The sequence below is a fragment of the Grus americana genome, chromosome 2, assembly GCF_028858705.1.
Source record: "Grus americana isolate bGruAme1 chromosome 2, bGruAme1.mat, whole genome shotgun sequence".
Taxonomy (NCBI): Eukaryota; Metazoa; Chordata; class Aves; order Gruiformes; family Gruidae; genus Grus; species Grus americana.
In genome coordinates this window covers 94,493,535-94,517,331 of record NC_072853.1, presented here as the reverse complement: position 1 = coordinate 94,517,331, position 23,797 = coordinate 94,493,535, and the positions used below count along the sequence as shown (strand labels likewise).

The 23,797-nt window shown below is 40.6% G+C and overlaps 1 long non-coding RNA gene across 1 annotated transcript in view; it reads left to right on the top strand.

The window, feature by feature from the left end:
- Positions 1-13,054, top strand: part of LOC129202226 (uncharacterized) — a 32,408-nt gene extending 19,354 nt beyond the window's left edge. Inside the window, exon 4 of the long non-coding RNA XR_008575657.1 lies at positions 13,010-13,054. This is a non-coding gene — a long non-coding RNA (uncharacterized LOC129202226). The remainder of the gene's footprint in view (positions 1-13,009) is intronic.
- The last annotated feature ends 10,743 nt before the right edge of the window (positions 13,055-23,797 follow it).

Genomic DNA, 23,797 nt, shown 5'->3' with positions numbered 1-23,797 from the left:
TCTATTTTTTTTTTTTTTTGGTCAAAAGTAGTTTCATACTGTGTTGTGGTTTAACCCCAGCTGGTAACTAAGCACCGTGCAGCCACTCACTCACCCCTCCGTCCCCCCTGTGGGATGGGGAGGAGAATGGAAAAAAAATTGAGGGTTGAGATAAAGACAGTTTAATAGGATAACAAAGGAAAAGAATAGTAATAGCGTAAATAAAATAAGTGATGCATAAATGCAATTGCTCACCACCTGTGGAGAAAAAAAACTTTACCCAATGCCCAATCTGTTTCCAAGCAGCAGTCCCCCCTCCCTGTTGGCCTCCTCAGTTATATACGGAGCATAATGTTATATGGTATGGAATATCCCTTTGGCCAGTCTGGGTCAGCTGTCCTGGCTGTGTCCCCTCCCAACTCCTCGTGCACCCCAAGCTTCCTCCCTGGTGGGGTGGTGTGAGAAGCAGAAAAGGCCTTGGCTCTGTGTAAGCACTGCTCAGCAATAACAAAACCATCCCGGTGTCATCAACACTGTTTTCAGCACAAATCCAAACCGTAGCCCCCTACCATCTACTATGAAGAAAATTAACTCTATCCCAGCCAAAACCAGCATATACTGGAACAGTGCAGCTAACTTACCAGCACACAGAGAGAGGTGATGACAAGCCCTGTTTAAACAAAATACACCATTCTTGCAACACAGCTTGTATTTCAGTTTCAAGCCTTACGTGTGGGTCAACTATAGTTAATGTTTTAATAATCTAGCAACATTTCAAAAACACTGCTTTTTGTCTACCAGGTTTTTCCATCTCTTAGCAATGACAGTCCCATGGCAATAACCTCCCATGGCAGCAGTTTGATATCTCTCTAAAGTTGAGGTAAAATCTTCTGTACTCTGAAATGTTATATCAGCCTCATTTATTTTTTTTTCCAGCTGTCAAGCTTAATGCATTTTTAAAGCATCCTCCTACTTTAAGGTACAGCTCAAGTTGTGAAAAGTGAATATGTAATGGTGCATATATATTTACTGTAGACACATCTGTTTGTGAGAGACCTGGACTGAAAACAAAATTCTCCCACCCCCTGAATTTGGTGGAAGTTCAGCCTTGTTCACAGGTTTAGATCAAGATGTGAAGTTTGTAGCTTTGTGGATCTTTATAATGGGTTAAATGAAAACTCTGTCTTTAGGTAATACTAAATTTTGGCCGAAAACATATGAGTTGGCTTGCAGTACATTCCCACCGTTGGCTTCTATGTCTGTATCCTATCACGTTCTCTTCTGTGACTTCCACCTCATGTTTGCTGTGATGCCTAATATTTAAACAAGTTCATTAGATACGTCTGTGTTTTAAAAATATAAACTGCATTTTTCAGGCTATGGACCAACATGTTAAAAAAACCATCTGTGATATCAATTGCTCAACTTATGCTCTCAGAAAAGCCCGCTTTACTTAAGGGGAGTGCTCTATACTTACAGAAAATTAAGATGGTCGTTAAGTACCTCAATTCACTCTTGAATATTTCAGCTGAGACTCTACTGTTATACCTTTTATTGTAACTAATCCTGTGGGCTCTTTTGAAAATGTGGCAGGGTTAATGCTTCTGTCATTCATCCCAGTTATTTGTGAGTCCAAATGTGGAGTTAGGTAACTGGTTTCAAACAGGTAACCTTGAAAACAGGTGATGAAAGTGGTGAGTAAAAACTAAATAAAATTTCATAGCCTGACGCTTAGGCAACATGTCCCATTGGCTGTTCAGGTTCATGCGATTACCAGGGAGGCTTCTTTTTCCTGAAGCATTTATTCCAGATATGTTTCTTTAGCCCTCTGCTTGGCTGACTGTTTGCAGCCCATCCTTGCTCTTCTGTACCTAAGTTGAATTGTTAGATATTGAATTAGGAATTCTCTTCTACTATCAGAATGGTCTCTAAACAGGCTAAGAATACTTCAAAGAAGAAAAACAAATATTTCTAGGTTGGATTTTGTAAGCCATGCTGGTATGACCATGCTGGGGGTTACCTAAAATTGTAGCCCTGTAAAATGCAGCAAAGCTGACATAAAAGTGCAGGGGGAAATGCATGTCGCACAAAAATTCTGTGATTATAGAGTGACCTTCTGTACTGCAGGGACACTTTAAGGAGGAACACTAAGGGTGATCAACCTTAGTTGTAGAGCTCTTCTGAATTTTAGTCCTTTTCAACATCTTTGATGATCAGTACCTTGTACCATGTGGGAACAACAAAGGACTCCTCAAAACAGCAACACCAAATACTGCCAACTTGAACTAAAATCTCTAACACTTTTTCATTTCTTGCTCAGTATGTGCTGCTTCTGCCCTCAGCCACTACAAGTGGTGGGCATCTTGATTTAACCATTCAAGTAGATGGGCTTTCTGCAGGTCACTGAGAGTTTCTACTCTGTCATTCAGCTCAGAGAGAAAACCATAAAAACCTCCTAACCTGCCCGCCCCAGCCTGGGCTGTGAGATTTTTAGACTAATGCTTGGAGGTACCCCTTGGCTAATGTAACCCTACATTCAGGTTCTTCAGTTGTGTCTTTTTTTTCTGCCCAGTATTTGAGGACTTCAGACTTTTTCGAGGATTCCAAGTGGTTTTGTAGCCTGGTTGTAGCAAAAGCAATTGCAGCAGCAAAAAGAGCTATAATAATTCCAACAAGACTGTGGACCATGTGGAAACTCGGTGCATGTCCCCTGCAGATGTGCAGACCCATTGTATAGCACCAGCACTGTTGCTTGCAGTTCTGCCTGTGTGCATCTCTGTGCATACCCCATGTTGTGTACGTACATTTACTTCTGCCTGGGGAAGCTCTACCCTCTGCCCAAGCTTCTGAGTACGTGGCTGTGAACAGCCACAATCGCCTATTATAAATTTGTTTTCTCATATTACAACTGCTGCAGTAAAAATCATTAATTAATTGCTGGTCAGGAACCAAGACTTGACCATGAAGACCTGTAGACTCAATTCTTATTTGTACTCAGATCCTTTTCTATCCACTTGATGTGTCATCATCAACAGATAAGGTACTTTGCCCTTGCAAGAATGCTACAGTGGGTTTTGACATACATAAGAATCAGGAGCCAAGTATCTCAGAGTGCTGAATGATTTGTAAATATACGTTTAGTTAAAGGAGAGATGACCACAGTATTCGCTGTTTCTCTAATGCATGTTTTTTGCATTTGGAGAGTAAAATGTTGAATGAAGCCGAGTGTCTGAGGACACATCAACAAAAATTAGGGCTGAGAGCCTCACTTTCTCTGCCCGCACTGAGAGCTATGTAAATTCCATACCGATCCACGCCCAGCCAATGTAGAGCATGAGCAATGAAAAGTTCGAGTCTGCGACAGTCTGTGTGCATGTGCCCTTCTACATTTCCCAGTTCACTTTGTGGCCTGGGTTGCTCTCTTGCAAAGCTGCTGTCAGCCACTCAAAGAAGTGGCACATTCTTCCAGTAAAGAGGCCCAGAATATATGTGTCTTCTTGTTAACTGTTGCTTCTTGCAATTTTGGAAAATTCCAGTATCTTCATGCAAGACTGTATTGGCCATTAAGGTTTGCGTAAGATGTTGAATCATACAGTACAAACTGTCTTTGGTCATGTAAGCCCTTGGCTGTTCACTGAACTTTGCTCAGACATTTATCTCCACCAGTTTCTTTCTCAGAACTCCTCCTCGGGTTATTGCTTGCTTCTGTTCTTCCAGCTCTTTCTAAAAATACCTATTTTCATGTTTGATTAGTCTGTGATCAGTGTTCTCTGATTCGTTTAGTACCTTGTCACGTGAGAGGCCAGCATTTTTTTGGCTCAGTTTGGTCCTTTGCTGATAGAATACAAAACTTAACACACTAATATGAAACAGCTCTGTGCTGGGACTGGGATGGTCCCCACGCTTCGAGTCAGTATGGTCGATTTGTTTTTTTGTATAAATATAAGTTGAAAAATTTCACGAGCCTTAATTGTTTTAGTTCTTACTTGCTATGTTTATTTCTAATGTTTTGGATGATCTTAAAAATTCCCTTTTCCTACTGGGTTCCCAGCTTACCATATGAGTATATCAGCATCCATGATAAGATACAAAAACATAATTTACACACTTTTCTTTATAAAATATTTGGGATTGTCAAATTCTGGTAAAGCTGGTGATTGAATTACCAAGATAGCAAAGTTTCTCCAGCACAGACGTCTGCTGCTGTGCTTGACTGATTATCTCTCCCTTTTTATGACCACGTGGTTATAGCTGAAATTAAAAAGCTAAAGGAAAAATTTCCTCCTTCACTTAGCGAGAGCTTGTGGCAGAGTTAAACAGCTGCACGGCGCACAGAAGGCACACCTGCTCCTTGTCACCTTTCAGGCCAGTGACTCTGTAAAGACACAGAACTTTATTGCCGATAACATTCCCACATTTGTTGCCATTATCATGCTAGCTAATCATGCAAAGATGGTCTGAATTGTGTAGGTAATATTCTGCATACTGAGAGAAATGTCAAACTAAAAACACAAAACCCCTTGTATTAGTTAATGAAGGTGCCCAAGATTCCCAGAAGTAAATGGGAACCTGAAAGTGCTACCTTACTAAGGAGAAGAAAAACTATAGGACTCAACTCATGCTCAGCTATGCTTTACGTAAGCAGCTATTTCTGTTTCTACTTTAGTGTGTGCTAGAAAAGCAGGTTCTGGATAAAGATCTTAATTTTCCAAACAATTTTTTTTTTTCCCCAGTAAAAATCTGTATCCTTTGAAATTCATGGGTTTTGATACAAATAATAATTTAAAAAAAAATACAAACTACTTTTTTTTTAAAAAAAACATCAGCTTTGTTCCCTTCTGAATATGAATAAAGGGAAATTGTGTTTTTGATGAAGAAATGTGAATAGGGCACTTGGCGGAGGTTGAATATGGTGTGGAAGCTCATTTCAGTAAAAGCATAAGAAAAAGTGTATTACACTCAGCTCCTAGGCAGGAAAGAATGTCTTTGCAGACAACCCCTGTTCTTTTCAGCCTGTAGCCTACAGTTTCAGATGGTAATAATGAGACTCTAATATTTCTGGCTGGGAAGTGGAGACATTAATATTCTCCCAGAGAACTCACAGCAGTGACAGTAAATTACATGGTACTCTGGAAACACAGTGGGAGATGTTTTCTTCCTTGGACAATTTAATACAGGGCCTTCATTCCATAGTGTATTACCCATATTTAACTGGCATTTTAAGTAATATCATTATGCCACATAACAGCATTGTAGAAGCTGTAGCACATCTCCTCCTGGATAGAGGGTTGGCAGGAGCTCCCGTCCATGCAGGTGAGCTGTCCCTCATGGTCTGTGGCTTATCCTGTGCGAGAGCAACGAGATTTAAGGTCTGGGCTGAAATTTTCAAAGTCTTCCTAGGGATTTACCTACTGTTTTTAACAAGATTTGTAAAGGATTAACCCCTTCTCAGCCTTGAAGAGATCTACTCTATTGCCTTTACTCACAACAATGTCAAAGGTTTTGAGAAGTTTCTTTTGCTTTATCTGGGGCCATTGTTTTGGGTGTGAGATGTTATTACTGGCAGTATGGGATTTTTTCTAAATAATCATAGTATCAGATTAAACACTTTGTGGACATTAAAGAAGGACCTTGTCTGAACATCCTGGGTTCAATCTAAGGGGAGAACAGTATGTTCAGCTGGGATGTCTGTTTTACTGGGGACCCGTCTAGGAGTTGTTTTGCCTAATAGTGGTGAATAGCAATGACTCTTACTTAATCAGGACAAATTAAGACACATTTGCATAATGATGATATATTCAGCTGGAGCCAAGTCATTAAGTGGTGCTTAAATTCATATTACAGACCAAATTTTTGGAAGTTTCCAAAATGAAGATGCAAGGCAACAAATGTATTTTTTAATTGTTGATCTTTTATTTTTTTTTTGCCATATTTTATATCTCTTAACAACTATTTAGACTAAGGTTTTTAATAGCTTTTCTTTTATACAGCTGTTAAAATAGAACAATTTACCATTCATCAAGGTGCCTCAATTCAGAGGATTTTAGTGTATTGTTATTGGCAGGTAAAAGTACAATTTTTTTCATGTTCTTTTTTAAGTTGAGGGTTTTCCTTTATGGGTGTTTTTTCTGCACATTCTTGCAAAAGCTGGCACACAGTAGTGTTTTCTGATGTCAGCCACATGGTTACTGTGGGAATGGGCTAGAGCGGCAGAGGAGGCGACACTCTAGGGTGCTGCCCAATGCTTGGCGTGTGGTCCCAGAAAACAGTACCCAGCCTTTTGCTAGCATGGCACCCATCTCTGAGGTGCGTGAGGAGGGACCTCAACACACGTAGGAATAGAGGCACCAGAGTGTTGGGTTTGGGGCAAAAAAACCTTCAGAGAAACAGAGGAGTTGGTGGAGCACTCCATATTTTCTTGAGGAGCTGCTATAGAGGTGGGACCTTCTCCACTGTTACTTCTGTATTTCCAAGACCTCAGCAGCATGCCATCCCCATGGGGACAGTGAGGAGGGCTGAACGATGAAGTCGCTCAGCATTGTTACTAGTTGGATTCCCACCTGAATGTTGCCTGTGAAAAACTACATCTTCCTGACAAGAAATCAGCTGCTGCCTGTAGCCTTTGACTTTGAGGTAAAGCAAGACCCAGAAGTTGTGCGTGTACTTGCACAGGTAGAAGAAGGGCTGATGGGTAATCACAATCTGTGTGATAAAATGAGACCAAAGAAAAGTTACTGTAGAAGTCTAACTTTGAACAGACCTGTGATACCTCTGAAGTGGGATGTTCAGGTCACAGTTTTGGTCACAAATATTTTCTGGCTGATATTGAGGGTCAGGTACGTTGGTTAATCATGAACAAGAACCAGAAAACATCATTTAGAAGATCATATGAGTACTTAGAGGAAAAGAGCCAGAGTCTGCTACCTTAGATCAACAGCTTTATTTTGAAGTCACACAAGTACAGCTCTGTGCCACCCTGAAACAGCAGTCTCCTTTGGCTAGTCTTACTGAATTAGATAGCCTTTATATTGCCCTCAGAAGATGTTTGGTTTTACAAAGAAAAAGTTGGTAGTTTTGATAGATGGATAAACGTGTTACATCCCTACTTGTATGCCAGCAAGGGCTTGTAAGCACTTACCCTTCTTATCTTTTACAAGATGCTGAGACAAGGGAAAAAAGATTTCTGTCAAGCATCTTCATGGCGCTTGGATCTGAGGTCAATATTGTTCCTATTTTTATTTACTGTTACAAAATGCTATAAAGCCATCCCAGCTTCAAGTGTACAAAAAGAGTAGTCCAAGACCTGCACTTTCTCTCTCGTCTCCCTGGCAGGGCAGGGCTGAGTTTCCCCATGGTGTGGGAGGATGCACGCAGGGCAATTATTCCCAGTCTTGCTGCAGTGTGGTGTCTCAGCTGGCAGAGCAACATGTTGCTGCAGGGAAGCAAGCCAGGTCTGAGGATTTCCATGCACACCTTCCTTCTCAGCCTGTGCATTCATTGATGCATGCAGAGGAGCCACGGCCAAGTGCTGCACTGCGGGTGGATGCGGGGGCTCTCTGGGAGGCCACAGAGGAAGGTGAGCAGGAGCCCAGGCATGACTCTGAGTGTGTGCCAAAAAGTCAAAAAAATCTTCTCAGAGCACCAAGATTTAGACCTGTGGCTAATAAATGAATGAGACTTATAATAAATTACTTCCAGCTACACCGTGATGGGCAGCATTTGGTTTCCTGCATTACTTTGTTTTTTCACCTTGTAGCCTCTCTGCTGTGCTGCGTGCTGCTGGCATCAAGGACTATGAGCAGAGCACAGGTCGGTCTCAATTAGTTGTGTTTTAAATGCAGCATGGAGAGAGTTTTTTATCTGTCTAAATACCTTAACTGCTTCTTGGGCAGGCTTCCTAAAACTCAGGAATTTACCTTGCTTAATGCACGTGGAAAGTGGCATATAGCTTAAAATGTAGACTCTTTCTCCTCAAGTGGAACCTTTTTAAAATCTTAGCACATAACCCACTGAAAGTTGGGCTCACTTGGTGCATACCTAAGATCTCCCTGGTTGGTACAACACATTGCTGCCCCTGCACAACTTTTCATCTGCTGCACTGGACTTTTCGGCAGTGAGGCTATTGCAGTAACTCAGAAGCACTTATGCTATTTCTGTAAGGGAAAAGGTGAATTTCGAAAAAAGGATGTACTGTCTGTCTTTCTGAACAAACATGGGGGTTTGTGTCTTAATGTGAATCTGTAGCCTTTGCTGAAGTATGTGTTGATATGATAGAGGTATGAAGAGAGACATTTCCCTTTACAAAACACAGACTGTCTTCTAATTCTCCCTATTATGGCAAGCCTCAAATCCTGCTCAAATTCCCATTTCAGTTATCCAGCATACTTACCAAAAATGACATAATGCTGAAGTACAGTAGAGGTAAATTGTTTTATAGCTGTCATAATGGAGGGCACTATTAGTATTGCAATAGTACGATGATTCCTGGTTAGTTGATTCAATACCTTCAGGACTGAATTATAGCCTCTCTTGATAATACCTTCAAAAAGTGGATGAAGGATCAGAAAATGCCTTCATTTGGGGAAATTTCTTGCCAATCCTTTTTGCTGGAGGAAGACGTTCTTAGCACCTGCTGTTTTGACTCAGTTTCATGGCTCACTTCTCCATAGTGCCATCTCTCTGTTGGTGCCTGTTTTGGCACTATTAGCTGAGATAAATACATTACAGAAGAGAGAAAAGGAAAATGTAGCTCCTAGGGAACTTTGAAAGTGCATCAAGTCTTTAAATCATGGAGAAGAAAGAGTTACAGAAGATGGAAATGAGCAAAATGGGAAAAGGTGGTTAATTAAGAGGGTTTGTTATACTCAGGGTCCACTAGATTCTCACCGCATCAGTTTGTCTCCCTTGGTCCTCCACGAGTCAGAATGAAGTTCATTCAGTGACTTAAAGACTTAAGATGAACTTACTAAAATGAAGGCTAAATGACGAAGGTTATGAAAAGAGGGATTTTTGTCATTCAGGATATCAGGATCTCCTTCTTTTGTATCCTGATCTACTTCAGGTCACACCGCTCACAAATCCAGGTCTCATTCTCAAGGTGTCTAATTACTAGGAATTGGTGATGTAAATTTCCTCAGTCTGAAACTTTCATGAAACCTGAGACCTGTGCTAGGTATTCCAAGGTCCTTGCTTTATTCTTTCACAAGGAACTTATTGTATTGGCAGTCTTTGAGTCACATCTGTACTTAAACTGATTGAATATTTAAATATGTTATTGCTGGACAAAAAAAGAGCATTTTTCATTTCAGTGCCACTTTTCACCGCTTGCAATGGTAATACTTCTCATGGTGGCAAAGGAGAAACCAGCATCCCTTATCTTCTTCCTCAGATAAAGAATGGCTTGTTGGACTAAAGTACTCATGAGGGTGACCCATGGTAAAGTTCCTCTTCTGCTGTTCTCTTGTGTCTTGGTTGAGCTGCTCTAGAAGTTAAGAAATCTCACATGAGTAACCTTGATGATTTTGTCAGAATTGGCATTTTCCTCTGAAATGGTTTTTGGTGACCAATTTGGTATATTCAAATAACGGAGCTTGTTCTGGAGAACTTTTTGGTAATCTCTCATATGAATCGCTTGTGTAAAGAGTTCCAGCCATAACTGGAAGGCAAGTTATAGTTCAGGGGATGAGAGACGTGAGGATGGATCACAGTGGTTTTGGAACAAGTTAGAGGCAAATGTCCTGTACTCACTCCAAAGCAGACCTTTGCAATCCCAGCATTTGCTCATCTGTGAAGAAAAGTAATAATTGCTGTCCTCCTTAAATTCTTGCTCCATCATGGCAGCATACCTCTAAGTAATGCAAACCGTGGAAGGTCTGAGTGTATCTTCAAACAACATCATGCAGCATTGCCCCATGGAATAGTCGTGATTCAATGGTGGCTGGTTTCTAATTCAAGTCTCACATCTTTTAAAGATCTTGGCATCATTGAAGATGAAGGTGTTAAATCATTTTGAGAAGAGCGGATTTAAAGTAGACCAATTTTCTCAGAGGATACAAATTTAGAAACATAAAATTGATAAACAGCAATAAATGTATATGAAATGTCTGAGTGTATCCTGTTCAATTTCCTCCTCTTGTATGAAGTACAATCAAGAGCATATCTTGTTTTTCCAGAATGCTGGAGCTATGTTAGAAAGCACAGCCAGGTCAATTCTTAGTCTGATAACAACTTAATAACCTGTAGTCCCAAAGCTGACCACTGAAGTGCTTCTTCAAACATCTCTTTTGAACAGTGCTGGCTGTAATGACAATAACAATCACACTTGGAGGTCCATGTGAGGAAAATATGTCTATGTAATAGGCCAAATTGGAGTTCTCTTTCTCACATCTCTTGTAAATACGCATTAAAGCAGTACTCACTGGGTAAATTTATTATTATGATCTGTTAGTAAGAGCCTCCAGATTATTCATACAAATGGTGCTTGTTAAGGCCAGCCTTGTAGGGCTAGGTCTCTGGTTGACCAAATGATAGTGTGTTAATGGAAACAGTTGTCTTTAAAGAAATTACATCTCTTGATCTTTTAGTGAAGAAAGTAAGAGACTTCAAAGATGAGGCAAAAAATGCAACCATCACAATGTGCAAGACTGCATTGCTTAATACTATGGTGTTCCACAGCTGGAGAAAAATCACTGTGATGATTTGCTGAAAGAAAAAACAAACAAAAACCCCAGAACCCCAGACCTCTACCGCCTCTTCTGATCAATAGTCATTTTTATAAAATCTCAGACAGGCAGAAAAGTTGTTCAGCTTTAAAAGCTGAAAGAAAATAAGTGGGTGGTGAAACAAGGTGGCTGAGATTTTCTGGAATTCTGTGGAAACACTTCTGTCTTAAACATTAATTTTTAAGCACCGTTTGTCAAGTCTCCTTGAGCAGCACCCCATGCTGACTCAATAAATGTATTACCGGTGCTGTTATGCCTCTCCAGAGCAAAGGCACCTTCACACACTTCACATGTCTGTTTCAAGCAGTGGCCGTGTGACACTAACCACAGCTGCAGCCACAACAGGCTTCCCACAACTCTTACCGACACCACGCGATTCAAAAGGCGTTGGTCTTTTTTCAGAAGCCACTGCGCGACCAGGAGCAGATGCAACCCTAATCTAAAAGGTTGAGCTCAAGCCACATGTGGGACTAGGTGTTGCTGGTGCTAGCGTAGGCAAGAAGTCTCCGTGCATTCTCACATCCCTCCTCTTTACCTCACACACCAGGTGCTACCTGGCTTCTGACCAGCTAGCTTTCTTGGTGACGATTTGCTTCCTTAACCAATACTCCTATTTTTGGCACATTCCAGGCTTTTTTCCTAAAATGCCCATCTTAATATAGCATGTTACTGCTTTCCTTCGTGTCATTCCAAACTCTCAGCTCTAATGTGCCGCATGTCCAAGCTCTCTTACCTCTCTGTGTTTGTTCCAGTTGAAGCTGAGCAGTGTGTGTGCTGGTAGGCTTTAATATTCTTGTTCTTACAGGGCAGAACTTTTATTTGGCATAGTCCACCTTACATTAAGGAGCCATTTCCAGTGATAGCCCACATAAGGAATCTTATGAAGAATTTGAAAAATCATTTGACAGGCTGAAGTGAAAACACTTCACGCTCTTTTGTACAACATGTTAGACCGTAGCTTTTTTTTTTTTTTTTTAAGAGAAGAGGTTATTTTAGAAAGTTTTCCTCTCTGTATCTTTGGATATTTGTATTGAAAAAAATTATGTCTCTTTAAAAAAAAAAATTAATTTTAAAAACTATTTCAAATCCCATTTTCTGTTGCTTTTTCCCTGATCACTTCTCTTTATACATATGTAAATATATATGAAAATGAGAAATGGAAAAATAAGCCTGAATGTTGGTTTGGTTTTTTTTTTAATTTGAAAAAATTACACCCATTTGAAAGGATCTCTATTAAGACAAGAACTGGTAAAAAGGAGTGTTTCACTTTAGTAATTCAGGTTTTGCTCATGATCACATGAAAGGAAATATTTTTACAGTCTAGAGATTTTTGCAAAAGCTTGTTTTTACAAATTCTCAAGAACTAAGTAGCACTAATTTGGCAATATTTCTTCAAAATTGAACATTTGAAGGGATAAAAATGGAGTTATGTTATCCTTGGGTTTTTACTGTTACTTTGCTTAGGGATGAATATATAAAATTCAGTTACCTTCCAAAGGCCTCACAATCATTATAAATTGCTTGATTGTTGTTATATTAACTTTTTATTTTGGCAGACGTTAGTTATTATCCAGTATATTATCTAAATAGTACCTGATCTCATTAAAAAAACAAAGCAAAACAGAGGTCCAAAACTTAAAACCTGGGTATTTTAGGAACAGAAATGTCAATTCCACAGAAAATTCCATTATTTCTAATGCATTTGTTTGAATTGCAAAAGAAAAGACAAATATTGTGTATTCCTTGGAAAAACAAAAATTGCTTGGTTTTCAAGTAAAGAGTATGAAAGTATTTAGATATGACAGTGCCAAATGGATCCAGTTTTTTAACAGTGTTTTTATTCATTCTGTATACTTTTAAATTATAGCAAGATAGCAATAATATTAGATGTATGGTAATGGAATATCCTAAATTAGTCTCTTTAAAATCAAAACTGTGTATCCACCTCCCCAGTGTACTTTTTTTTTGAGGATGAGGCTCTACAGAAACAGTGTGGGCTGGTTTGGGACTTGATCTCACAGGCATCAGTAATAGAAAAAGAGTCTTCCACAGATTTAATGACATCTGGGAAAAATCTGTGGCTTATAGCAGAGTAGTAAGCAGATAGCCACAGCCCTGTAGATCAGAAAGGAATTTAACATACACATGGACTCATAATCTGGTATTTAATATGACGTGTTCATCCTAAAGTGAGAGAGAGAGAGATTTCAGTAGTGTGCTAAAGAAATACTCCCACTTTTCCTGCTGTAGAGTACCAGTAAATCAGCACTTTCTTATTTCTATGTGTCTCTTGAAATTTCTCTGTTCAGAACATCCTGCAGTTGGAAAATCACAGGCATGCTTGCAACCCTCCAGAGGAGACAGAGCTATTCAAAGGCCTTTCTTAGGCTGTGATGGGAAATGGAGAACCAGACTTCAGGTGTAAACTGGAGAGGACTTTGCTGCCAGCAAGACGTCCTTTGAGGTAGTTGCAGCTCAAAAGATTGTTGAAATGAGCAGAGCCAGAGTTTGACTAGAAGCCAAGAAAAAGAGTAGCTCAGGTCAGTTAATCTACCAGGTTGCATGTGGGGGATCTATGATACAACACTGTCTCTGCCTGCTCTGAAATAGTGTAATTGAAGGGATACAGTCTTCAAACAGATCCTTGCCTGAACGGTAGCTGTTAGGGCTTGCTAGGCACCACTGATGTAGGACTCAGGAAACTGCCCCAGAAAAAACATGGAACTGGTGAGAGAAATTGTAACGTAGCAGCTTGTAGAGCTCACAGGAGAGGTCTTTGGGGAGGGATAGGAAAAGTATGAAGAGGGAGACCAAGCTGTTCAAAGGTATGAAACAACTTCTGTGAAAGCAGCAGCTGAATAGAGTTGGACTCTCCATCCTGTCAGTGATGGAGTTCCATGACAGATACTGATAAAATCATGAGTCTTGAGCTGCTTGATGACTTGAAGGTGACTTAAATTTTGTTATTTTTCTTAGTTGACATTTAGACACCCCAAAACCTGAGCAAATCTCCTGAGCTTTACACACAGCTTTCTCGACATGTCTCAGACACAGCTTGAGGATACTTACTTTGCAGACACTTCTAAAATCATGTTGGGGGGGAATGCAGGAAGCAGAAACAGTCGAAACTAAATGGATGATGGAGCTTGGAATAACAAGCATTCAAAGGGGTGAACTTGAAATCATGGGCAACACATTCACCATCACCTCTCCATTCTGAAGAGATTTCAATGCCAAAGTGGTGGTATTTCAGTACTCTGCTGATATGACAAAAACAAGCAGAGAGAACTGTAATTATTGAAAGAGGAAATACTATGTGAGTTTAAAAAAAACAACAAACACCTCTCACTTTCTTGGAAATGATCCCCTCTGTCTTTCCCCCCCCTTTCATCACACACACACTCTCATGCCTATCTGCAGTCTCCTTCCTTCAAATCCTAAAGGGCAAAGTCCTCAATGGGTGATGAAGAAATTGAGAAGTCTTAGGCCGGCTGCAAAAGAAGATATTGGCTGATGTCAAAGTTCTTGTCTGGCCTCCCAGCAAGGGTGCAGGGTTGATGTATTTCTGGGAGATACCTCTGTGTTTTTCCTTTAACCTCCTCTGACTTCTGAGAACTCTTGCATAATTGCTTATTTCACAAATCTCTAGCTGTACCAGAAAAAATTGTTGCCCTGAGGTCAGGATTCAGTTGTGCTTTGTCATTGTTGAAGCCTGTTCTCATTTCTGGTTCTGGCAGGCTGGCTACTTGGCTTCATTGAAGGTGATCTGTGGGAAGTCCAGTCCATATCTGAAGACATAAGCAGAAAACTCACAATGGTGAAACTGGATCATCTGAATGCAAATCTGAACATCGTAAATACGTGACTGTAGCTTCTTCCACGTATTTTGGAAATGTGATAGGTATTTCCTCTGAAAATTTCAGTTGATTCATAATGGTTACTACTGCGGCTAACCAAGTTTGGAGTGGGTCTGCTGACTGGATTTGTTGATCCTTTGAGCAAAAAGCCTTGCTGTAGAAACAAGCAGAAAGCAGAAGGATTCTAATGGAATTTCCACCTAGAAAATTTCATTTGAGTCAGGGAGACATGCACAGTGATGGAGAGCCTGATTGTACAAACAGCCTACTCCCTGATTCCTTCCATTGTATTTGATGGTACCCAGCACTTCATGTGATCAGGTAGTCACAGATTTCTACATGTCAGTAAGAGACAGCTTCCTCCAGAAGCATTCATGTAGCTCAGGGGCCAAAATTAATCCCTTAATAACAGATGATCCAAATGAAGTTACTCTTTCAATAGTATTGCAGCTGGTCCCATGTTGGAGAAACAAGCATTTGCTCTGAACAAAATGACTCAACTCCTTCCAGACAAAAAATCTGAGCTCTGCCTGCCCCGTGATATGCTAAGGTTGTCATGGTGTCTCAAAGGACCCAGGGAGAAGGTAGAGACAACTCCTAAGTAATTTGGCAGTAAATTACTGCCTCTTACCATAAGGTTTTCCTTAGCACTCTAGAACAAGCTCCATCCATCTGACAAACAGCTGCTTCTGGCTTAAGAGTTATAGGCAGCTTCATATTTATTAAACTTCCTTTAAATATAACACAATTTATATTTCCAGTGAGGAAGTAGTCAGGCAAGGTGTGTTGCTTATGAGACATATTTGTCCCAAGTCCCACTGTTCGGACATTAATCACATCTGGATTGAATTCATGTGGGCTTTTCTCCTCTGGGAGTACTGGATCATATCACACTGAAATGGCAACAGCTGGAACTATACTTAATTTTCATCAAGTGTATTTGAATGATCTTTCTTACCTTGGCAACAGTATCGATGCTCCTTGTCAATCCTTCCAAAAGTAATTTCTCCTATTGTGGTTTCATGACTCCCTTAATTGCAAATTCAGCTAGGTCAAATTGTTATTCAGCTTTCATTTGGGAAAAAACTCCCACAGAAATGTCTTTGTGAACTTGTAAAAGTGAGGACTCAGTAAAAATGTAAGCCAAAAGATTTAGTCTGGTTAAAGAGCTATAGAAAGCTGCGTCTCTCTGTAATCCCATCCCTGCGCTATCACTGTTTTCACCAAAGTGCTAGTGATGAGCTTTTTTTTTTTGCATGTTGACTCTTTAAACTCTGCCATTCTTCCTTGAATTCCTTCATAGACTGAGTATCAAGCTGAAACTTCTCCCATTCAAGACCCTTTACTACTACGCTGCTGCTGACATTAGTGACCTTGCATCTCACTAAACGACCCGTGATGGCCAACACTTCCATCATCTTCTTGGGTGCTGTATTTGTAGGTCTCTTCTGGACATTACAGTCCTATTGAAGGACTGTGTGAGAAGCTGCTGAAGACTGTCTCTCCATGACCTCATGTCCCTCAACTCCTCTGTATTTTTTTCCTCGGTGGCTCCAATTAGGGTATACAACAGGTTTTTTCTCACGTGTGCAGCAAGCACTTGTGGAATAGGTGGCATCCAGCAGGGCAAGAAGGTGTCTGGCTCTCTTTGGGTGCTCTGTTCAGGGTGCCCTGAGCTCCTGAGGCACCCTGAGCACCATCACATGAGCATTTCTCAGGAAGGCTCTGAAAGAGAAGCCAAGATGCAGCCACTGTGGGTTAGTCACCAGCCATGCATTCATATGTAGTCTGTATGGATAGAGTTTTGACTTTTTGAGAGACTGCATGGTGCTGTGGTTAGTATAGGATTTATACGTATTATTATGACTGTGGCTTTGCCAGTTGCATGGCTTATAAGCCATGTAGATTTTTCTAGAACATAACTTAGTAGAAGTAATCAAGAACTATTTTAGACAGATTTGGAAAATATGTTGGAACTGTTTGTTCATAAAGACAAAAGCTTTAGTTAGAAGTTCTAATTTTTAGAGTTAAAAGATGACCATAAAGTCCCAGAAAAAGCTAAATAACCTCATGACAGTAAATGGAAGCCTCAGGACTTTCCAGGGCTTCAGCTAAGTCCTTTCTGCTCCCTGGAAAAACCCCATATCCTTTGTCACAGAGCTCTTATTTTGGTGTTGGCAGGATGTGAGAAGAGGAAACTATGAAAAAGTCCTGAGTCTCGGGCTGAGGGTAGGCAGCTCATTTAGAGCAGGAAGGAGAGAAGCTTTACCAGGTAGGTTGATTTATAAACTGCTGCTGTTTGGAGTTACCTGTAGGATTGGGATGTGTTATCCTATAAATCGCGGAGAGATGGATGACTAGACAGATGACAGGGAAGCCACAGGAGAGATTCACTTATTAAAAATCTCTACGATTTATTGTGTTGTGATCCCAGCTAACCTGATGGACATCACCTTCACATGGTAGGAAGGGTCATGTAATATACAACTAAAAGGTTCCTGTAAATCTGAAAGGGACCGTTAGTGGCCATTTTCTTCTCTGATTTAGCAAACGTTTGCACAAGAAAAGGAAGTAGAGCCCTTTTATCTGTGGCAAAATATTTTAAGAAAACATGTTTTGGGCAAATGCTGTTCAAATCTCCCTGGGTTATTTTCTTTCTTGTTTTTTGACATTACTCTGTTATCTTTGTGGGGGTTTTTTTTTCAGTATAGTACTTATGGTTGATGTGAGGGAAAGGTCCTATGGTTAATATTTTATTCTGGCAAAGCTCAGGTCAATACATTGTGCTCTCTTTTTTAAATTTAATTTCATGTAGGCTGTGTCTTTTCCAGGGTTAGCAATTTCCTCCACAACCTTTCTGTCTACAGGTCTTTGAAACTGATGTGAATTTGTCTCTCACAACTTTTGGCTTAATATTGATGTTGTGACTTGGAACGAGAGCTCCAGGGAAGGGCAATATGAGTGTCCAGCCTTTATTTGCTGTGTAGCCTTTCTTGGCCTGTGAGTCTCAGCTCTCGTAAACTATGTGGACTCCAACTTGACCCCAGCTTGTCAGGAAAGCTGTAACCTTCCTGCACATCCTCACCTCCTTGAAGAATACTCAGGAGGAGACACAAGTAGGGAAACAGAGGAAGGAATTTTGAAGAGCGCAAACATGTGACCTAGTTTTGACCTCCTTTTGGTGAAGAGTGTTTGTCTGACTGCTATTTCTAAGTTTGTAGTGCTTTTTTTCCATGAAATAATGGTCTGAATTGTGTTACAGAAAATCCCTTTTCCCGCTGCTTGCTTGTACATCTACCTGGTGGAAAACTTTCTGTTGCAGTGTTTGGCTGACAAATTGAAATGTTCAACAGAAACATGTATTGGCTTAATTGACATTTTCATTTCAGAGTTGTTATATTCCATTCATTTATGTAAAAGTCAAAAAGATAATGATTTTATCCAAACAGTCCTTTCAGGCTTTCCGAAAAACATTCAAATGAAAGATTTATAGAGAATTTTGTTTCATTAAATATTTGGAAGTTTTGACTTTGAAAAGTTGTTTTTAATGGGTTGGTTTTGGTTTTGGCTTTTTGTCTTGAATAAAATTTAGATGTTGGTATCTTGGAATTTATTGCATGATGGAAAATTAGCTATATTTGTAATGAGGAAATTTCCCGTCTCTCTTTCATAAGAATAATAACGTTCCCTCCAGCTAAGTGACTAAATTCTATTCTGTAGCTTTCAGGCTCTAAGAAGCATTAATTGAATGTGATATTCTTCTTCGCTTCTGGATCTACGATTATGTGTAGTCAAACAGCCATGCTGTTTTGCCCTCGAGTTGAATGCATTTTCATTCCAGATTAAATGAGTCATTCTACATGGTGACACAGAAATTCTTGTATTCTATAGGTGTTAAGAATACTGATAAACTAAATTGCAGAGCTGTATAATTATGTGCATTTATCCTGCACCATTAAATACCTAATTTCTACTCAGTCTGAAAACTGCTAGGTCTCTCAAGAATCCCTGACTATCCAGAGCAAGAGCTAAAAATGGAAGTGTAATACTGCTGAAAAGCAGACATTACCAGCATTACAATATGCTGTACAGCTTTTGTTTCACACTAGAAGATTCTGAAATGAAAACCTGGTTTAGCTCATTTTTTGGTGATGTTTCTTTTATGTTGTCCCTCTTGCTCCTTCTAAGATCTGTAGAGTTGGTAAGACAACCAGGATGTTGCAGAAATCATCCCAGTAAAACAGAGGTGATACTCTAGAAAACTTGCTTAGCTTAGTTCTTCCAGTTAAATATTCTAGAATGTGCATATAAATGGGCGGGGGGCAGATTAAAAGCTTTGCTGGCAATTGTTTGGGGTGCCCTTCCTAATGGGCCGCACTCCTGGTAAGGAACAGAATCAGACATCATAAACTGATTGACAGTAGAATATTTCTGAGTTTCTTGGTCTCAGGGACCACTAGTGGCCTGATGCAATGATTACCCTGCGGCCCTCTGCATTGTGCTACAAGAAAGGATGCAGTGGGGTTCCCTTTAGCTGGGAAGGTACCACTAAAGAGAATCCCACTGTGAAAAAAACTGAGAACTGATGCTTTCTAAAAACCCAAGCAATGTGGCTTGAAGGGATTGGAAAGCTCGCAGGAATGTAGGTCTTGACAGTTTGCATTCTTTCATCATGAAGAACAGCTTTTGTAGTTTTCAGAGGATGATCTGCCTGCAAGCAGATGTCATGAACTGGCAAATGTTTGCCTGTGACCTTCCTAGCTAAACCTTAGGCTCAGCTTCTGTCTGTGCTTCTGAAATGGACTCTCCTGGAAGAAGAGACAAAGGACTCCTCTTCCTGATTTTTATCTCCCTTTGCTGTTTTTTTCATTATGAGGATCTTTCTAAGGGACCTTGCCTTAGAATCATAGAATGGTTTGGGTTGGAAGGGACCTTAAAGATCATCTAGTGCCAACCCCTCTGCCATGGGCAGGGACACCCTCCACTAGACCAGGTTGCCCAAAGCTCCACCCAGCCTAGCCTTGAACACTTCCAGGGAGGGGGCATCCACAGCTTCTCTGGGCAACCTGTTCCAGCGCCTCACCACCCTCACAGTGAAGAATTTCTTCCTTATATCTAATCTAAATCTACCCTCAAGTGTAGCAGGAAGAACCAGGACAGGCTCTCAGACCTAGGCTGCTGCTCATCTTGTGCCTTCCTCTCCTCAGAGCTCTGAGGAACAGCCCAAGAATGTCCAAAGAGTGTCCATGGCTTCATGCATGTGAGAACCTGTGTTGTGTAGACAAGCTAATGAGATTTTAAATAAATGAAGTGAGTGCGGGTAACAATGGTTATATTTTAGCTTCTGAAGACTGTAAAGGTAGGACCGAGATGCAAGAATCCACAGTTTTAAAATATTTATACTCTAAAAGAACACAGGTATTTGTGTGCTGAAAGGGACTGGAAGCTTATATGTTCACTGACATTCCAAGAATCCCTTGTAAGGATATAAAATACTTAACTGAAATGGACCCTGATACTTGGCTGTCACTGACTTCCCTGGAAGCAGGTTTGGGTTTGTGATCTGGAGCAATATGCAAGGTGGGCTTCTAAGCCAGGGATAAACTGCAAATTTATCAATTTCTTAGTTTCTCCTCTTTTTTCTCCAACTCCTGACAGACTCATCATGGATAGATGCTCCCTTCCACCACTGGCAACATTAGGAGCATGCTGAAGGCTGCTCCTTCAAGTCTTCTAGTAAACACAAGGATCACTCACTAGACATCTCCCCATCTGTCCTTCCCAGTGGATCACATGCAACAGTCCAGTAGCAAATACCTCACTCTTCTAGGTCAAGTGGGATCCCATCATTCTCATGCACATGGTCAGGCTCTGCCCATTGCTTTACTGTTGACTTCCACAGCACATCAGCGAGGTGCGTGAAGGTGGCCTTTCTTTTGCTCACTTTATCAGTGATAGCGTGATTTTACTAACAACCACGTATGGTAACTCAGCCTGCGTTGGTTTGTTGTTTCAGCACTTACTTTTTCCCTGCCAGTATGGATAGTCTGACAACATATTTTGGTGGTCTGTCATACAGACTCTTTTTCATGTTTGCTTAGCAGGCTAGGCATTTATTGATTTGTTTGGGGTTTGTCACAACAACTGAGGAAAAATATTTTTAACAGTATTTTGGACAATGTCTGCCTGAAAAGCTGTAAAAATTGGCAAGGGGAATTAAGAGACCTGAAATAACTTTTAACTCTATTATCAGGATATATCCTAAACTGAAGGAGTATCTTTTTAGATAGACTTGTGAAATCAGGAGATGAGATTGAATTCTTTTGTGTTTATAAGTAGGACTTGCTGTCAGTAAATGTATGCAGTCTCTGACTTGACTGTGCATGGCTTAGGCTGGACTCAGAAGGAAGGACATAAAGGAAAAATGAGAATACAGATGTGGACATCAGTAAAGTCTTCAAGATTCCCATTTACGTGCCTGGTAAGAATAGGACTCCTAATGATAATGAGTAGAGAGAGAAGAATCGAGGTGAGGAGGAAAGTATGTATGAGACTACTAAGGCTTGAGAAAAGGTAAGTTTATTTATGAAGGAGACAATCTTTTTACTGAAGATAATATATAATATTTTGTTGTTGTTGTTTTGAAGATTGGGGTGGGGAAGTTGAGGATCAGTCTAGATTTATGTCTCTTTATTAATATTTTTGTAAGAATATATAGAGATTTCTTTCATATAATAGGCATTCTGTATTACTCGGAAAATGATCAAGAAAGGATTCCCTGCATACAGAAAACACCTACTTTCTAAACTCAAGGTTCACTTGGCAAGGAGAGAGAATCAGCCGGTGCTGTAACGGCTTCCTGATTCTGAAAAAAAATTGGAAGGGCATGGTGAACAAAGAAAGAAATGTTCATAAATCCAAGGTGTCCTTGAGGAAAACAAGGCTTCTAAAGCTTAGAAGATAAAGCAGCAAGCTCTGAGACTCACAGGGGCAGAAATTAATGGCAAACAGGAAAAGAATTAAAAGGCTTCAATCGTTAGTAGTTTCAAAGGAACTGTTTCCTTTGTTTTCCTTGCCTTAAATGGAGGCTGATGTAGATCCTGGAGAACTAGGCTTAACCTTGATGCAGAGTCTGAAAAGAAGTTTGAAAGAAACATTTGTGGCTGTTGACCCAAATGATAACCTAACACTGAGCATGATGTTGCACAGAACTGATGTCAGCTCCACAGACCAGTGCTGAATATGCCCTTATGGTCTTCACAGCCTTCTGGGCACACTAAAAATCACCATCCCCACCCTTCAACTTGAAAGTGATAATGGAAAGGAGAGGACGTCTGGGCTTCCAGAGGAGCGAAGCTCTCTATCAGTCAGCCTTTGTCTTTCAGATCTTTAGTATTCATGCTGTAAGGGTGGCACTGAACTGTAGCCATCTGAATGTTCAGCTTCTCATCTTAGAGCTTGCTGCCTGACCTCCTGCTCTCTGTAAGGTGATGCCCTCTCCCCTCTCTGGCGTACTTGAATACAGTGGGACGAACAGCCCTCTGAGCTGTCTCCATTTACTGCAGAGAAAGTACAGACAACTGATTTAGGCTATGCCCAACACCTAGCTGGCTGTTCTGAGAGAAGTATCCAACCCTCGCTCACTTGGGCTAGGTCTGAGTATGACAAAGAAAGGAAAAAAAAGAGTGAGGGCTACAGTGAAGACAGGTGAGAAAAAGCTAAGTGAAAATAAAGATGGCAGATCCTTACTGCGGGCTCTGCAAGGTAAAACGTGATGTGTGGATGTGACTGGGTTAATGGCACTCGCTGTGATACCATTGCCTGCTGAAACCTGGCTATCCCAGAGGACAGGGATACAATTGGTGCAAGTTATTCAAGGGTCTAGCAGAGGATGATATGAGTGGCCACTACATCACATTTCCTGGTGTCACCGGCTGTGGTGAGCTCCAGGATACGGGTCTCTAAGAGAAAAGAGAGTTGTGGCGAGAGGTCTGTGCTGACCAGGATGAGAGATGGCAGAGGGAGAAAGTGTCCAGTCAAGTCAGGGAAGTACAAGGGTGCAACCTTCCTGAAGAAGCCTTCTTCCAACGGGTAAGTTTAGGCATGTCCAGCTGAGGGGAACCATTTTTCCATCTTGTATCAGGCCCTCAAAGTGACTTCATAAAAGAGAGAGACAAGATATCAAAGATATTTTCAGAATGATGTGGTGTTGAGATCTGGGTCATTGGGCTGAGGTCGAAAGAGCTCAGCAGCCCCAGGAGAAAGCAGGAGGTCTCAGGCTTCAGGTTCCTGCTGTCTTCACAAGGGTTGCAATAAGAAGGGAAGACAGTGCTTCTCCCTGGGAGAAGCAAAATTTAGCTAACCGTGTACCTTGGTGCCCTGTTAATTTCTCTCATTTTCTTTTGCATGTGACCTCTTCAGATAGTTACCACTTGAAATATGTTGTGCTGCTGTTTCATTCACTTTCTTTCCTTGGAGGTGGAAGGTGTGCAAAGCCTTTTGAAGAATACATGCATTCCAGAGGTTTAGGCAGCACTTGTGAGTTTCTTGATGATTTTTTGAATTTCTGAATATATCTACTTTTGCAACCATTCTACAAACTGAGAGAAGAGTCTATAATTCTCAAGCAGGGAGGTGGGGGAGCCAAAAGATTTTCAGAGTTCTAATCTGGAAACAGTCTCTCAGTATATCTGATTGCTCTAGTCCAAAGCTATTACCTTGGACAAGAACCGAGATGGCTGGTGATCCAACATCAGCTGCATCTACGTGAGTGGAAAAAGTAGATGAGGGTGGTTTGGGCATAGTAATCCCTGAATGCTAATGAAAAGAGAAACATATTTGGCACCATTACAAGTCAGGGACTCTGAGGATTTCACAATTGTGTCCTTTTTTTATAACAATAATAAGTTTGTCAGTTATGTGGGGAAACATTGTGAAAAATGAATGTCTTTTACTGCATTCAGAGCCATTGCTCCAAATCCAGAGAGATAATGGCCAATAAAACTTTGAGCTGGGAGGTTGAGTTCTGCATTGCTAAAGCCTTCATTATGTGTGGTTTTAGAAAACGTACACATGTGCCAGAGTGTCTCATTGTTCTTTGGCTGGCTAATTATTTTGTCAGTATGAAGTGGCTCTGATTCCAGGTATGAAATGCAAGTTTAGCTTATATTGATTCTGCTGTCTGTGTATAGGTCCTTAGCAGCTTTGCAGGATGCTGTTAAGAGCAGTTAGGTTTTATTT